Source organism: Callorhinus ursinus, unplaced genomic scaffold (assembly GCF_003265705.2).
Source record: "Callorhinus ursinus isolate GAN/ISIS: 27379988/994484 unplaced genomic scaffold, GSC_fseal_2.0 scaffold14, whole genome shotgun sequence".
NCBI lineage: Eukaryota > Metazoa > Chordata > Mammalia > Carnivora > Otariidae > Callorhinus > Callorhinus ursinus.
In genome coordinates this window covers 15,082,099-15,099,205 of record NW_027397076.1, presented here as the reverse complement: position 1 = coordinate 15,099,205, position 17,107 = coordinate 15,082,099, and the positions used below count along the sequence as shown (strand labels likewise).

Here is a 17,107-nt window from a genome sequence, read left to right as displayed (position 1 = left end):
TCCTAGATGTTAATATTTTAATTTTACTTTAGTTCTCAAACTGATCTCTCAAACATAATTGCATTTGAACTACACAGCAATCCTGTGAAGTTGGTAGGGAAAGTATTTATTATCTACAACTACAAGAAATCATTCCCAGAGAAACCAGGGCTGATCGTGTTGGCTCCAATCTCCTGACTGAACCAAAATGGCAGTCTTTCCATTCCAAATACAGTGATTTCCCCACTAGGTCAGGGAGTCTCACATTAACTATTCAGAAGGCCCAGGGTTAGGATGAAAAATTCACATTTTTGTCACACACCCCAGGAGACTAGTGGTGATACACGTGTGGGGTTGGACCACACTTTAAAAAAATCCACTCGATGCCATATTGTATCTTGCATTTCAGCCTCTTTTTATTAAGTGTAATGCATTGAAAATATCATTTTTAAGATGGCATGTTTAACTTTAAGAGAGGATTGAAAAGTTCATTTAAATGTTGTGTCAAAATCCACAGTGATATGGACACAAGGTTATTACAACATTGTTCATAATAGCCAAAGACTAGAAACCTTCCAAATATCCATCGATAGGGGAATGTTGGAATAGCCAAATGGTACATTCATAGAGAGGAATAATGTGCATTTATAAGAATAAACAAGGAAAGCCTCTACATCTTGCCATGAAGTAATCTTTAGGATCTATTGTTAAGTGATAAAAATAAAATGGAAAAAGTATTTATAGAGTATGCTACTTGTAGCATAAGGAAGGAAGGAAAATACAAAAATATTTATGTATAATAAATAATAACATAAATATTAATATAAAAATAACATTTATGTATATACGGGTATAAACACACACACACAGTCTGCAGGATTCAGACACTACTGTTCTCACTATCCAGATGAAGAAACGGAAACGTGGGGGGTTGAAGTTTTTTGTTCACAAACCACGTCCGTCTGTCCCTAAAATCGGAGCTCTTACGCATTATTTCATGCTGCTTCCCAGAAATAGTCCTTTGATTTTATAGTTTTTCTGTTTTTATTTTTAATTTTGCTTATGGATAAATTTTAAACACTGAGTAAGTAGGGATAGATCAAATGGAGTAGCCTCTCTGTATTCCTTGTGTGTGAGAAAAATACAAGATATCTTTCTTATTGTAATAATTACAAAGGCCTAATCAAAGGCAAAGCAATAATGGGACTGGAGTATGTAGCAACTTTTCTCATACTCATAAAAAAGTAAAACTCTGTAAATTGTAACTTAAAGCCACAAAATAAGGTTTGCTAATGCTTGTTCTTCAACAGCAGTATTTGATCAGCCTTTTACTAGAAGTGGAGGCCAGAGAAAATTGGCTGATTTCATTTCGCTTGTGTTCGTAAAATGCTTTAGGACTATCACAATAAAGAAATGCTCTAAAACAAACAAATAAAATCCTGAACTTCCCCGGAGCCATGATTTGCTTTACTTTCTTGCAAAATTATTTTGGCATTTGTAAAACCCAGGTGTGCCCATGGGCATGTGCAGCCATGTCATTGTCATCTGTCATGTGTGATGCTCTAGATGTACGAGATACCAGTCATCAGTCAGGGAATGCTAGCAAGCCACATCACTGAATTCCTGCTGCAGGGCATGCGTGAATCATACCCTCCGCTATACAAGATTTAGTGTGAGTTTCTAAAATACCTGCAGCGTGGCACTTCGTGGCTGATCCCACATGATTTATGCCCTAGAGATGTCTGACTGGAATCTTAGGAAATTATATTAATGGGTTTGACATTGTTGTTTCCTTCAAGAATCAAAGCCCTAAATATAGTCAAGCTGAATGACAAAATTTTACTCATATCCAGGGCATGCTGGTGAAGGCATCAAAAATGAATAAATAATATGTAATAAATATTGAGTTTTGCTGTATGCTGAAAGCTGTACCAAGCCCTTTATTTATTTATTTATTTTTAAAGATTTTATTTATTTATTTGACAGAGAGAGACAAAGCAAGAGAAGGAACACAAGCAGGGGGAGTGGGAGAGGGAGAAGCAGGCTTCCCGCTGAGCAGGGAGCCCGACGTGGGACTCGATCCCAGGATGTTGGGATCATGACCCGAGCCAAAGGCGGACGCTTAATGACTGAGCCACCCAGGCACCCCTGTACTAAGTCCTTTAAATACCAACTAATGTTTAACTCTCTCAGCGATCCTGTTTTATGGCTGAGGTGGCTGAAGCACAGAGAGGTTAAGTGACTTGCCCAAGGTTGCACATTTAGTAAGTGGCAGAGCTGGGTTCTAAACTCAGGCATTGGGAGTCCTAAGCCTTTGCTGTCTCACCACTGTGCAGTCTCAGAGCCCCAGCAGAAAGTAATCCCATGCGGTAATCTGTACTGCCGTGACTTGTGCCTTTGCAGACATTAGGGCACAGTAAAAACCTGGGTTGTGTGCCAGAGCTCCATCTCTCAGTTTGACAGATATCTGAAGCTAAGCAGAAAGAGATGAAGAGATTGATCAAGCACCTGTGGCAAATCTTTGGTATTTGATATTCGATATACAGAGTTGATATTAGAACACACGGTTCCAGAGTGACTTATTGTCCAGTGGGAAAGCCAGTTGGCCTGGTGACCTTGCAAGACAGTTAAAGGACATAAGAATGGATATTTATTCAAGATTATCAGAAAGAAATTAGGTCAGAAATGAAATGAAAACAAATGGCAAAGAAATATCATTTTGGTATAAATAAAAAGATTTCTGTTGCTTAGTAAACGGAATGCCTTTTCTTTCCTGATTTGTTGGAGAAGCATGGAACCTGCTTACTTTGAAATCCTAAAATCTCTTTAGGCCCAACTCATTATTAATGTAGTGTACTTTCCTCAAAAAAGTGGTATTTTCACAGATGCTGTTTCTGGCTCTAGTCACATATAGAAACACTGAATGAGTCCGACATGGTGTTTTGCTTTAAAAAAAAAATAGGAACTGTATTTGATAATGCATATGCTACAAACACCTCTAAAAATAATTTGCAGTTGGCAAGCTGTTTCTTTAGTATTTTTTCCTGGCCCAGGAGAGGAAGCTTTAAAATTTAAATTTGATCAACTTAGTACCTTTGAGAGTAAGGACAAGAGACTTTGCCAGCTTATATGATTGGAATATGCTTTAGTATTTATATAATAATTGCAAATGACCCAATCTGATTCTCTCTGGCTCATCAAAGGAAAAATTAAAAACTTAAAATTGTGTCTCCTCCAGAGGGTAGTAGGCTTGAGTCACCCATTGGTGTATCATCTTCCTCATATTCCCAGTCCTTGATCTGTGAGTTAGAAGGCAAGGTGCTTCTTTGGAGCTTCCTTCATACCTTCTTTTACCCTTCAGTATTCAACCACAAATGCTGTTGGCAGCTCCTGGCAGAACAGGAAAGGAGGCCAAGGAGTGGATCTATAAAAGCAGAGTGATTTGTTCATAGGAGCCCTTTGGTGAATGGAAGAAAATAGATTTGAAGTCTTGGCAGTACCAGCAGTATTTATTAAAAATGCAAGTTCATGATAATAATATCAAACAATTATGGAGGAATAATGATACCCCACTTCACAGGTCATTAACTCAGACATATGTTTGGCTGCCAAAGAGAAGCTGAGTAGCAGAGCAGACAAGATTAAGAACATTCAAGATCTATGGGGTGCCTGGGTGGCTCAGTTGTTAGGCGTCTGCCCTGGCTCAGGTCATGATCCCAGAGTCCTGGTATCGAGCCCAGTGTCAGGCTCCCTGCTCAGCGGGAAGCCTGCTTCTCCCTCTCCCACTCCCCCTGCTTGTGTTTGCTCTCTCACTGTCTCTCTCTGTCAAATAAATAAATAAAAATCTTAAAAAAAAAGAGAGAACATTCAAGATCTAGTCACAAGCTATAGGCTTGTGACCATGAACCCGTCACTTAACTCTTTGGCCTTAAGATTCTGTATAAAAGGCTTGTACTTGATCTCAGTGATTATGTCCTACTTCATCAAAATAGCATGATTCTAAGTTCCTATGGGATATCCAGATAAGATGGGAGAGGTGGAACATTAGTTTTGGGTTTTGCCTTAAAAGGAAGTGTTGGGGAGGCAACAGGGAATAGCAGGGGTCACAGACTCAAATGTCTGTGTAGGCAAATGAGTGAAGTGAATTTGATATAGGGGAAAGTACCTATCCATATTTTTAGGTAAAACCCCATTTTTAAACATTGATAAGTCTTTTTTTTAAAGACTTTATTTATTTGACAGACACAAAGCGAGAGAAGGAACACAAGCAGGGGGAGTGGGAGAGGGAGGAGCAGGCTTCCTGCTGAGCAGGGAGCCCAGTGCGGGGCTTGATCCCAGGATCCCAGGACCATGACTCGAGCCAAAGGCAGATGCTTAACGACTGAGCCACCCAGGAGCCCCAGACAAGTCTTTTTTTTTTTTTTTTCAATACCCAGAAGTTGAATTGCTGGATCATGTGGTGCTATTTTATGTATGTATGTATGTATGTATGTATTTAGTAAGTTTTCTAGTTTTTATTTAAATTCCACCTAGTTAACATATGGTGTAATATTAGTTTCAGGTGTACAATTTAGTGATTCAACACCAACATTCAGCACCTGGTGCTCCATCACAAGTGTCGTCCTTAATCCCCATTACCTATTTCACCCATCCCCACACCCAAACATCGACAAGTCTTTCCGTTTTTATCAAATCACTGTTGTTGGTGACACATGGCTGGCCAGTGGGCCTTCTGCTTTAGACTTCTGGGATAGACTCCATATTTAAGAGGTAAAGGGCAAGGTTTTGGACTCTGACAAACCTGAGTTTGAACCTTGGCTCTGCCCTCTAATAAATATGTTGGCTTGTACATCTGTATTTAACTTTTTAAAGCTTTAAGTTTCTTTATCTGTAGAAGTGAGAATGGCAGTATCTTTATTGTTGGATTTCCTAAAGATTACATGTAGCACGGTACTTAACACATAGTAGGCACATTCTAAATGTTAATTCCATTACCATTGTCATGATGGTAGATCTTCTATAATTTTTTTCACTTTTACCTTGATGGCCAGTTGCTCAACATTAAGCAAAGAATGAAGAATGATAGATGCCAGTGCTTTTTCATAAATTCTGAAATTGAAATCTCTTCAACTTACATTTCAGTTGTTTAAAAATACGGATTTCATCTTTAAAAGACCCCATTGGAAGGCTACATTTTCTGTTAGCCAGGGGATGTCGGAGGCAGTAAAATCAAATAGATGGTCGGTTACACTCAAAAACCACTTTTGACAGTGAGGAAACACAACACTGCATTTCCTCCTTAGGAAAAGTCTAGTGGCTGGAGGTCCTGCTGTGACTGATGGCAGTTTCATAGTTTGATTATTTCCAGGGGAAATCTATTTTGAAAATAATTTGCTACATGCCCTACTATGTTCAGGGCACTATTCCAAGGGAATAAGATAAAGATGACTAAGACCTAATGAAATTGTCATGTACAAGACTGTCTTGGCTCTTTAGATTACAGCGTGTACAGAACTGTTATGAGTTCACCTTGAGAGGCTACACAGACCTTCCAGTGATGTGCTCTTGTTCAAGTTATCTTTGAAGTCTCTTTTTGGAATTTGCCTTTAGAGCCCTTGGCACATTTTGCTGAAGACTTTTATATTGATGGTATTCATTCTCAGAAGGTGATTTTGATGGGAGACTTGCCAAGAACTCTTCATGACAAAGTCTGCCACATGGGTGGTATTCAAACTGGCTAGAGTAATTTTTGGTTAGAAATGGGTCAAGAACGGGGCACCTGGGTGGCTCAGTTTGTTAAGCGTCTGTCTTTGGCTCAGGTCATGATCCTGGAGTCCCAGGACTGAGCCCCGCATCAGCCTCCCTGCTCCGTGGGAAGCCTGCTTCTCCCTCTCCTTCTCCCCCTGCTTGTGCTCTCTCTCTGTGTCAAATAAATAAAATCTAAAAAAAAAAAAAAAAAAAGAAATGGGTCAGGACCATAAAGTAATATGACAAGTATTCTTGTATGTCACATAAACTGATCATAGAGATAGATAAAGGCAGTTCGAAAAGAGGCATTCTGCAAGTTTTTTCCTCAAAACCAGTAGCCCTGGAATATATTTGTAGCTTCCCAACAGTGTTGCTTTGAAAGGAGTGGTGCTCATCTGTCCATGTGTTACAGTATGTCTGCGTAGAGAGCCTTGTACTTACCTCTTAGCATACTGAGTTTTGTTTTGTTTTTCCCTTTAAAATATTATAGCATTCTGTGAAGCCCCGGGATAGATTTCCTCCAAGAAAATGAAACAAATTAGATCCATTCTCGGAAGACGTTAATGGAAAGAAATACATGTTTATACCAAGTTCTTTAAAACTATCTGAACTGGGAAGGATTGCCTCATTGTTGACCATGGTTATTCTACCATGATTTAGAGACAAATAAGTTTCCTGTCAAAGCGTTTAACAGTAGAATTAAAGAATTCTGTGTTGTGACCTGTTGAGCTCATTCATTCATCCCACAGATATCTTTTGAGGCTGAATGTATGCCAGGCATTATCAGACACTTACAATGATGATGGTGATGATAGATACGTTTCACCTCAAGGAAGGCTGATATGTAAGAAAACAAACTTCTTCAATAACTGATTTGAGTATAATTAATAGTAGTATTATCAATTGTCCTCCTTTTTCCTTAAAGGATAATTTGGAGTTTCATGAAGTGTTGAGCCTCTCTGGTACATTTGAAATGTTGTTCATCTTAGGACCATTAGAGTATGTATATACTCTTGAGGCAGTTCATCTCTGCCATGGCACCTGGTCACCATGTATGTAGTCCCCCAGGTCCAAGGATCGATCTCAGAACACCTCTTAGCCAAATGTGTTACTGAGCCCTTGTTGGAATGATGTTCTTGGTTGTAGGGGGAGGCTCTGAGGTTCTGAGGTTGTTGTCATGTTCCATCATCTCTTGAGGATGCTATCTGGGGAAGGAGAAATAGCAGTGGTGCTGGAATCAGAAGACAACACTTTCCAGTCTCAGTTCTGCTGTCCTCAGTGGTCATTTGACCTACCTAAACCTCAATTTTCTAACCCTCCGGAGGAGGTCAGTAACCCTGTTTATTCCCAGCGTTGTGGAGCATTGCAGGAGACTGGGTATGTGACAGCATTGCAGGGATGTTAGTCCTTGTTGCTGTCATTGTCCTTCTGATAATGAAGCCTTGGCTGTACTGAGAAGCAGCTCTGTCCCTTGGAGTCCCTGGGGCTTTGTTTCACAGCTCTTAGCTCTTATTTCTTCTTCCTCCTGTGGGTTATTTGTATATCTTGTCTTCAGTAGCCAAGTTTTTCAAGGCCGGAGACTGTGGTGGTGGGTACCTCCCCCCACAACCCTTCGCCCCCAGTCTTTCTATTTTCCCACTTCCCATGTTGACTGACAGAATCTCCTTATTTCTCAGAGTGGCCAAAGTTTTTGTCTGAGAGTCTGAGTTCTTGTTTTTCCCCATGCAGAGGTTAAGAAGTATCTAGTCCAGTCATTTTTTTTCAGAGTGTGGTTACTTCATCTCCAGAAAATTACCTGGGAAGCTGAAGCCTCCAGGGTGGTCACTCCATCTTTCTTGAGGGAGCTGTGCACGCCACCCTGATACAGCCACCTTTATGAGAATGTGAATGAACCAGAAGTCATGGTATTTGGCTTCCAGTAGTTTATAATTTTAGAGATAGAACATAAGGTGATAGGTTGGTTTAAAAGATCCAGGGAATGACTGAGGAACACATGCAAAACAATAGTGTTAAATCCAAATTTTAGTTTTTGGTTAATAAAAGTCCTTTTAAAATTGTATAGGTTTAAAAATTGAAAGCAGATGAGTGGTTACTTGGGATGAGGGGTTTGGGCATGGTGGGAGGGAGCAATGACAAAAGTGCAGACAAAGGCAATGATGGATGTATGTATTATCTGGGCTGTGGTGATTGTTTCACGGATGTATACGTATATCAAATTGTATCAAATTCCATACTCAAAATATGTGTAGTTTATCTTAGGTCAAGTATACATTAATAAAGTTGTTAAAAATTGTGCAGCTTCATCATCTGGAGGGAGGGCAATTGTGGAAGAGATGTTTGTGGTAGAGGATAGCATTTTAGAAAGAAAAACCAAACAGTTCAAATTCTTCGTGTTTTTTTTTTCTTCTTTCATTAATTCTCTGTTTAGGGGCCTTTAATTGGATATCTCACATGTAAAAGTAGTCTGAACTCTTTGAAGTTCATTTGAATTCATGATCTAGGTAGCAGATGTGGTTTTAGAAAATCCTGTGCATGTTGCTTTTGTAAATTGAATACCAGTCCCTGCCCCTCCCCCCAGAGACCTTGTCACCTAATGGAATTTTGCAGGGACTCCTAAACAATGTGGGCCCTGGCCTGACGTCCTGGAGTTAAGGATGTTGTCTGCTCTGTTACTTAAGGCCACAAAGTCCACTTGAAAAATTTCTTGTGGAGTCCAGCTGCAGGAAGAACTTTGCTTCTCTGGGTAGAAATAGTATATATTATCCTTTCTGATAACATAATGAATGCTGTCTCTTTCTTCTCTTTGGCCCCCAAGAAACTCAGAGGTAAACCTGAAGCTTAGCTGTTACAACCATGGTCTGCATAAGTGTTTATATTTTCATTGGTCTTGAATTTCTATTTTATTTATATTTTCCTGGCTTAGACTCTATAGTTTTTGAATATTGATAATTTTGTGTTCTTAATGAAAGTCCCCTAAAATCCTTTCTGTGGTGAATCAGGAAATGAAATCTGTGGCTTAATCCACTAACTTTTCTTTGGGCAAGGGACATTTGTGCTAGAAAGATCAAAGATTATGGTAAATTTGAAAAACCAACATGGTTCTTCAGGTTTAAGCATGCTCGGTAGGAATGGTCTCTCTAGGTCTCAAATTTGACTAGGTATGAATTCATTATGAATAATAATCATATTTGATACCTCCTCACCAAGAAAAAGAAATCAATTAACAGTGATTATTGTGATTAATTAACAGTGATTACCAAGAAGTAAAATGTTATACACACACGCTCTCTCTCTCTCTCTCTGGTTGTATAAAATTAATCCCTCCCTCTCCCCTTTTCTTCCCTCCCTTCACTCAAACCTTGGGGTCTCTGCTACCCACAGGAGCTGTTGTAGAAAAAAGTTCGGCTAAAGTACATTTTTTTTTAAGATTTTATGATTTATTTATTTGAGAGAGACACAGAGCGAGAGAGAGAGAGAGAGAGAGAGAGAGAGAGAGAGCATGAGTGGGGTGAGGGGCAGAGAGAGAAGCAGACTCCCTGCTGAGCAGGGAGCCCGGATGTGGGGCTTGATTCCAGGACTCTGAGCCTAAGGCAAACGCTTAAGGGACTGAGCCACCCCAGTGCCCCCTCGACGAAACAACATTGTTTCAAAATAGAACAAACTGAAAATAGTGCTGATGAATTTTTTTTTTTTAATCTCAGGGCCAGCTTCCAAAATAAGCTCTATGGTGTTCTAGACGGCTTGAATTTTTTTTCTTAGCTTTCTTACTCTGCCTAAATTTCCAGGAATTAGAACTTTTGATAAGAGCTTTCTTTTAAGAATAGAAATACTTCTGATACTCTTAAGAAGTTAATAGCTGTAGGGGCGCCTGGGTGGCTCAGTCATTAAGCGTCTGCCTTCGGCTCAGGTCATGGTCCCAGGATCCTGGGATCGAGCCCCACATCGGGCTCCCTGCTCGGCGGGAAGCCTGCTTCTCCCTCTCGCACTCCTCCTGCTTGTGTTCCCTCTCTCACTATGTCTCTCTCTGTCAAATAAATAAAATCTTTTAAAAAAAAGTTAATAGCTATATATAAGTAATTGCATTTTTTTTAAAAGCATTTTTTTCCCCCTACTTACACATAGCTGAGGTTAGAAGGTCCTAGAGAAAGAACTCGGTTTTGAAGAATTGGCCTGGTGAGTATTATAGTAAAGGACTTACGACAAAATAAGTGTACTTGGGGGCTTGGAGAGCATGTAGTTAGGAAGTAGGGGAGGCCTGCAGGTCTTCCTCCACCTGTTTTATAATGTGCTCTAAGGCTGGCCCAGATTTTTTGAAAGGACCCATATCTTTTCTCTGTGTTCTGCACCAAAGAGTTGCAAGATCTGGAATTCAGATGAGGACTCTTAGTGAATAATTTGGTTATATTGTGGGTACAATGGGTTTGGTAATAAATCTTGCCACCATTTATGCTATTATATTTATCGTTTGTATAGATTGCAAGTTATGGTTTACTGATTTTCAGTGTCCTCTCATAGAACCCTGGTGTCATAAACTGTAATACTGGTAGCAATTATTGTAGCAGGTATAGTAGTAATATTTTCTGTGTTAAAATACAGACCTTGGTTTGTGCCAGGTACAGTTCCAGTTATGGATGTTCACTCATTTAAAGATACAGGTTGTCACTGTTATTACGAGTTGCACAGTTTGAGTACTATACGTGTTGTACTACTATTATCCCCATTTTACAGACGATGAAATTAAGGAACAGAAAAGTTATGGGACTGAACTTCCAGGTCACACAGCTACTTAGTAGCAAAGCCTTGATTTGAACCTAGAGTCTGGAGATCCAGTTTGTGATCTTAACTGCTATACTGTCTCAACAGGATTGAGGTTTTCTACAACTGAAATAAAATTATAAAGTCCCCCTCAATCCACAGAAGTTAACAGTATATAGAATTTTCTAGGTTTTAAGTTTTGTGTCTCAAATCTTTGTACCCAGTACCACAGATAACCGATGAAAGAACAAGTGGCAAGTTAATATCAACGATACAAATATGCATCACTATATCCTGAGGGTTTACCCAAACAACCCGCGATACACTGAATTGTTGCTGATGAAGCTAAGTAATTTACAGTCAAAAAAAAAAAAAAAACAAGAACGGAAGAATTGCAACCCATAAACAACTTAAGACATGCGTGGGTGATTAGGGTGAAATTCCTTCAATTTATAGACATTCCAATCATACGTATATGTTCTGCAACAGTACTAGGCATTGTGTGGCTGTCAGACTTCTTAGCATAATTTTGAATGAGAGTCATCTGCAAACTCTAGGAATGTACTAATTTTGGTAATCCTAAATACTTAATACGTTATACTACTTATTCATGCACAAAACCAAAACCAAAACCAGAAAAAGCAAACAAAAGATCTTAGACTTCCTTTTCCGCCATGAGAACAGATGGGAGAGTTTAGATTTCGTCATCAGTTTGCTGCTCACCGGTAAGCCCCTCATGGCCCCACAGTTGGCTGTGGGTCACACTGAGAATTACTGCTTTAAAGAAAAAATAAAGTTCATCCCTTTTATTGAAGTCAGTCTGTTAAAGTGGGTGAGCTGGAATTTTCTCCATGAAAGCATTGTTTAATGGGGTTTTCTGTTTTTCTTTTTCATAACAAACAGTTATTTCTCATTAAAATAAAAGCAACCCTTCCTTGAAATAATGTCTGGGATTTGCTTCAAAATAACCCTGTTGGTGGGGAGTTGGGAATGAGTGGGGCATAGGTGGAAGATGCGGGGTGAGGAGTTGAGAATTGTTTGACCCCAGGGATTCATTATGCTATTTCCTCTTCTTTTTGTATCTTTGAAAATGAAGTTAACCACCACAGCAACAACAAAAATCCTTCCTTGACCCCTAGCCTCCCTGCTTCATCCTGCTGCTCTCCTTCGTTACAGAGCTTCTCGGAAGAGCTCTCTGTGTCCCCAGTTCTCTTCTTCTTCATCCTCCGCTCTGCTCAGCCCACGTCGTTAGGCTTTCCTCCCCACCAGTCCACTGATAGTGCCTCTGTCAAGGGCACTGCTCACCCCCGTCTTGCCGTATGCAATGGTTTATGACAGTCAATTCTTTTTTCTCATGTTACTTTTAACAACATTTGATATAATCGGTCACTTTTTTTAATGGAATATGTTCTTTTCTTGGCTGATGTCAATGCGTATTTTCTTGTTTTTTTACACACCTCACTGATGTTCCTTCTCCTCCTGACCTCTGGCTATTAGAAAGCCTCTAACGCCTGATCCCTGGACTTTTCTATACTCTTTTTCTGGGTAATCTCTGTGGGTCCTATTGCTTTATATGTCTTCTGTTTGCTAACTGACATTTTTAACCCTGACTTCCAGACTTGAATGTCTGAGAGGCAGCTCGAAGTTAACGCACCCAAATCAGAACTCTTCATCTCACTCCTGCTTCCTCCATCAGGCCAGCCCCTCCTCGTTATCCGCCTCTCAGTAAGTAACTGTGTTATATACACCCCACCGCTTGCGCCCCAAACCTAAGCATCAGGCTCGGTTGCTCTTTTCCCCTCATCTCCCACAGCCAGTCTATCAGTATCCTCTACTGAAAGACCTCCCCAGTTATCCACATCCATCTAGTTCTCTCATCTTTTCTGACACCACTCTAGTCCAAAGCTCTGACATCTCCCACTGGACTCCCATGTTGCCCTGACTGACCTGTCTTTCTGCTTCCGTACTCACCCCTGCAGTCTGCCAAATGCAGCCAGAGCAGTCTTTTAAAACATAAATGTCACTCCCCTACTTAAAATCCTCCATTGGCTTCCCATTGCACTTAGAAGAAAATACATAGTCCTTCATGATGTAGCTCCTGCTGGATCTGTCCCTTATCTCCTACCCCTTTCCCATGGCTCACTAATGCAGTCACACTGGTCCCCATTTTGTTCTTCAGATATACCAAGTGGGTGTCGAACCTCAAGGTCTTCGCAGTTCTCTTCTCTCTTGCTGGTACACAAATCACTTTATAAGGCTGGTGTCCTCTCATTACTTCAGGTCAGCTCACTAAGAGCTGAGAGAGCTTTTCCCTAACTCCCCTAGCCAAAGTGCCCACATAATCCTGGGTTATACTCCTGCCCACAGCCTGTTTTCTTTGAATTTATAGAAAAGCATGCATGTGCTTGTGCATTTGTTTATTTTTTTTTTGCCCATAGTCTGTAAACTCCAGAAGAGCAGATTCCTTGTCTGTGTTGTGTGCTGTCTCCCCAGTAGTTAGAACAGTACCTGGAACAAAGAGGAGGCTAATACTGAGTGAAGGAACACACGGATGACTTTTGTTTCTGATGCAGGATCAAAGAACTTTGCTCCCAAGGACTAATCTGTACAGTCTTACCCCATACTTCTTTGCCCATCCTCTGTCTCCTGCTCATTTGAACTCTGTGCCTGTGTACTATGTAAAAGCCTGTTCAACATTTTTAAACAGGTTAAAGACATATTGTACTTTGGGTTCTTTGTCATTTCCAGTAGTCAGATTCTGTCAGGGGCCCCATCCACAGGGGTCCAATTTCCCAATTTCTCAGAAAGACAGTAATATTTCATAGTTACCTGCATGTCCTCTTTTCCAGTAGTATTTGAACTTCACACCCTTCATCTGCAGAGCTGGAACCCTTTCTGGTCTGAGCAAAGAGCAACTGAGACCCACCGGCTCCGTTCGCTCTTGATCTAAGACACTCTTGTTTCTTCTTATCTTTCTTTGCGTGTCTTTACTTGGTCAATTTTCTCCTTCCTTTCCATTCCCTCTATTTTTCTTTTCATGTAGCAAACAACTCATAAATTTCTAGTTTAGTGAATCAACTGCTAGAAAGGCCCTTTCCCAGTTGTGTTTATGTAACTAAAAATTATGCTTAAATCTTAATTTTAATGTGATAATTGAACAGCCTTCCAGAAAATAGCTAGGGCAAATGCATTGTTATCAACTTGACTGTTAGACTGGGATAGGCCAGGGCGTCAAAAGTGAAATCCTTTGTCATGTCTCGGAGTAGGTTAGTACTTTGAGAATCTTCTAGAAGGGGGTAAGTTGGAATCACCAAATTTTATTTATCTAATGGGTGTAATAATAGCTATGTGTGTCTCTACTTGATAAAAAGCTTGGGTAAGCTTGTTTTCAAGGACTTTTGGGTTCTTTCTCAGAGAATTATATCTTTTTTCTTTAAATTTTTTATTGTTATATTAATCACCATACATTACATCATTAGTTTGTGATGTAGTGTTCCATGATTCATTGTTTGTGCATAACACCCAGTGCTCCATGCAGAACGTGCCCTCCTTAATACCCATCACCAGGCTAACCCATCCCCCCACACCCCTCCCCTCTAGAACCCTCAGTTTGTTTTTCAGAGTCCATCGTCTCTCATGGTTCATCTCCCTCTCCGATTTAGCCCCCTTCATCTCAGAGAATTATATCTTAAGGAAAAGTTGAGAGAAAACTAGGCTATAGGGATTTTCTTGTCTGCCATAGCTAATAGTTTTGTTACTCATACTCTTTTGCATGTAGATAGAAGTCTGTTCTTTTTGCCAAGATCATTCTTTATGAACTACCATATAAGTCATCTGAATAATACTTATTATACTTTCTAAGTATTAAGTATTTACTTGTAGATCAGTGAAAGGATTTCTGGGGCTTGACCTTTTCTTGTCAAGGGTATAATTTTTCTAAGGAGTTTTTTTACTTGCAGCCCCTGCTTCCCGAGGTCTTAGGGTTAATGGGTCTCTTTGATTTTAGCAGCCGAGCAACCCGTGGCAGTGGTGTGAAAATTTTCATTTTGCTGGTTCTTACTCCTTCTGCTCTAATAGAGCTCTGGTCCTTTGCAAGTCTCTTTCCCCTTTGGCATGTCTCACATGCTCACAAGCAGCTTAGGCCCGAGGTCACGTGACATGCCCTGGTACCACCTCTGCCATTTGCCCTGGCCACTGCTGGATCTGCTTGGTACTCTTGCTGCTTCTGCTGGGATCAGCCCTCTTCTTACATATAAATGTTAGGTGCTGGGGAAAATGGAAATGCTATTATCTGAATAGCTGGCATCAGAATTTGCTTTATGAAGGAAATAATCTTGGGGAAAACACCTTGACAAATGCTTGAGGAAGAATATGAGGCCCCAAAGGCCTGGATGGTGGCAGAACTACTCTGCATGAAGTTAGGTCATTTACTGATTGTTCAGAGTAAGAGGTCTATGTGCTAGAACAAAAGAGAAGGGAGGGTGGAGGAGGGACAGGGTACCAGCTAGGTGCACAAGATTGGGGGGAGGAGCCTGATGGCACTGTTCCATGTGGTCCCCCGACTTCTGTGTGATGTTGGCTGTGCTGGTACATGTGCAGCATGGAGTGGATTTCAGTAGGTGAACCTGGAGATGCAGACATTCACATCTCAGTCAGTGTAGGGCAGCGTGGACATCACATTCATGCAACTGGGAGCCCAGGAAGAAAGGGAGGCCCTGAGAACATAATCTCACCAAAATGTTGAGAAGGGCTTTTGGTTTCCAGAGGCGATAGAGTTGGTGGAGGGTTGAGCCAATTTTCCGTACAACTTGAAGGACAGTGAGAGCCCTAGCTTACACATGAGTTCCATCTGGAGGGTACCTGGAATAATTCTGTCAGAAGAATTTTCACACCACTGCCACGGGTTGCTCGGCTGCTAAAATTGTATTTTATGTGTGCTTGGTGTGTTTACATATCTGGAATTTTTTGCGCGGGGCGGTGGGGGGCTTGCTTCAGTTCTTATTGAAGCTCTGTGGAATAACACAGAGGAGGCTAAAGAACAACTAGGTGTTGCTTCATTAACAGGTCCAACTAGTTTAGTGAACAAAATAGGTTTCCTTACTAACTTTCCAACTTCCCGTTTACCTATATAGATCTGAGGGATTTAATCAGTCTGGTCCCTTGGGCAAGAGGGTCAGAAGTCATTGTCGCTCTCATCCAGGGGCTCAGGCTTCCGGACCCCTCGACTGGGCTTAGCTGGCGAGAGAGCAACACTCTCATCTTCCAAATCATAGTCTTCTTCATCACCCTCCGGGTCAGTCTCACTGTCCTCAGAGTCCTCGTCGTCGTCAGAGTCTCCGCCTTCATTGTGCCCACGATGCGTTTGCTGGGTCTTCCTTGCATGAGCACCTCCATGGCCGTCTGCGGCTTGGACAGCCGCCTCTCCTACAGTTCACTGTCAGATTCGTCATCTTCCTGCCTGTCAATATCTGAGTCATCATTACTTCCACTCCGGAGCAGGTGCTTCTCTTCCTCCTTCAGCTTGTTCTGCATCGGGCGCAGAGTGTTTTCAACTTCCTCAAATCTCTCTTGCTCCATCCTATGATGGTCCTCGAGCTGCTGTTCCAGATAAGCCAGATTTCGAAATTTCTCTAGATAAATGTCATACTGCTTTTTGCAACTCCTCCTCAATCTTCTCATGTTCATCCATAAAGGCTGGCCTGACACTCTGCAGAGTCTGGAGCCGCTTCCGATTTCGTTCCGGTTCTAATTTCCTCTTCTCGATTTTGGCTTCTAAATTAGCTTCATCAGAGGCCACATTATTGAGCAGATCTTTAGTCTTCTGCACCTGCGCCAAAATATCTTCTATTGCAATTCTCATCACTTTTTCAGTCTCATTTATTTCCAGAGTTCTGGCAGTTGCTTCTGTTCTCAGTTCCCTCAACTCTACCTCCTTGCCCAGCAGGTCATACAGAGATGCTCCTTTGGAGGGGATTTCAGAAGCAAGCTGCCTGACTGCTTTCAAATCTGCAATCTTTGAGCCAAGATCAAACTTGAATTTGCTGATGTTCTCCTCTCCTATCTTACAGCCCTCCATCCCTTTGGTCTTCATGGCGTTATAAAGGACAGAGGTGATCTTCAAAAGCTCTTTCACTGCATACCCATCTGCCTGATAAAGCTTCTTATATTGAGTTTTATATGTGCCTTGGTGGCCAGGAACTGGGCAATTGCCTTAATGAAGAAAACTCGGTCTTGTTCAGTCTCAGCATCGGAAGGGATGTCGGTCTGAGGTTCATACCGTTTCACAAGCCAAAGCAGCACTTCAGACAGAAGTCCAAAATTTGGTGTGCGGAAGTTTTCCATAGAGATATGGCGAGGGTATCCCAAGGCTCTCATCATCTCTGTAAAATTGCGGAAGTCGTGGAAAGACATCGTGCTCTTGGTCCCCTGCAGCCTGGCGTCTGGGCCACTCGCCCCTCAGCGCTCATCTACATATCTGGAATTCTATTAAACATATTTTCATTGCACAGAGGATACTATAACGTATGACTCTGTACCCAGAACGACATTAAAAACCAAGACAAAAGCACACATGCAGCCAAACGTGTGTGGAACGTGTAGAATGTGTAGACAGGCGGCCAGGGTG

The 17,107-nt window shown here is 41.2% G+C and overlaps 1 protein-coding gene and 1 pseudogene across 1 annotated transcript in view; one reads left to right on the top strand and one right to left on the bottom strand.

Moving 5' to 3' along the window:
* Positions 1 to 17,107, top strand: part of CRADD (CASP2 and RIPK1 domain containing adaptor with death domain) — a 171,600-nt gene that overhangs the window by 98,596 nt on the left and 55,897 nt on the right. The window lies entirely within an intron of this gene.
* On the bottom strand, positions 15,520 to 16,893 carry LOC112832054 (clusterin-associated protein 1 pseudogene; annotated as a pseudogene).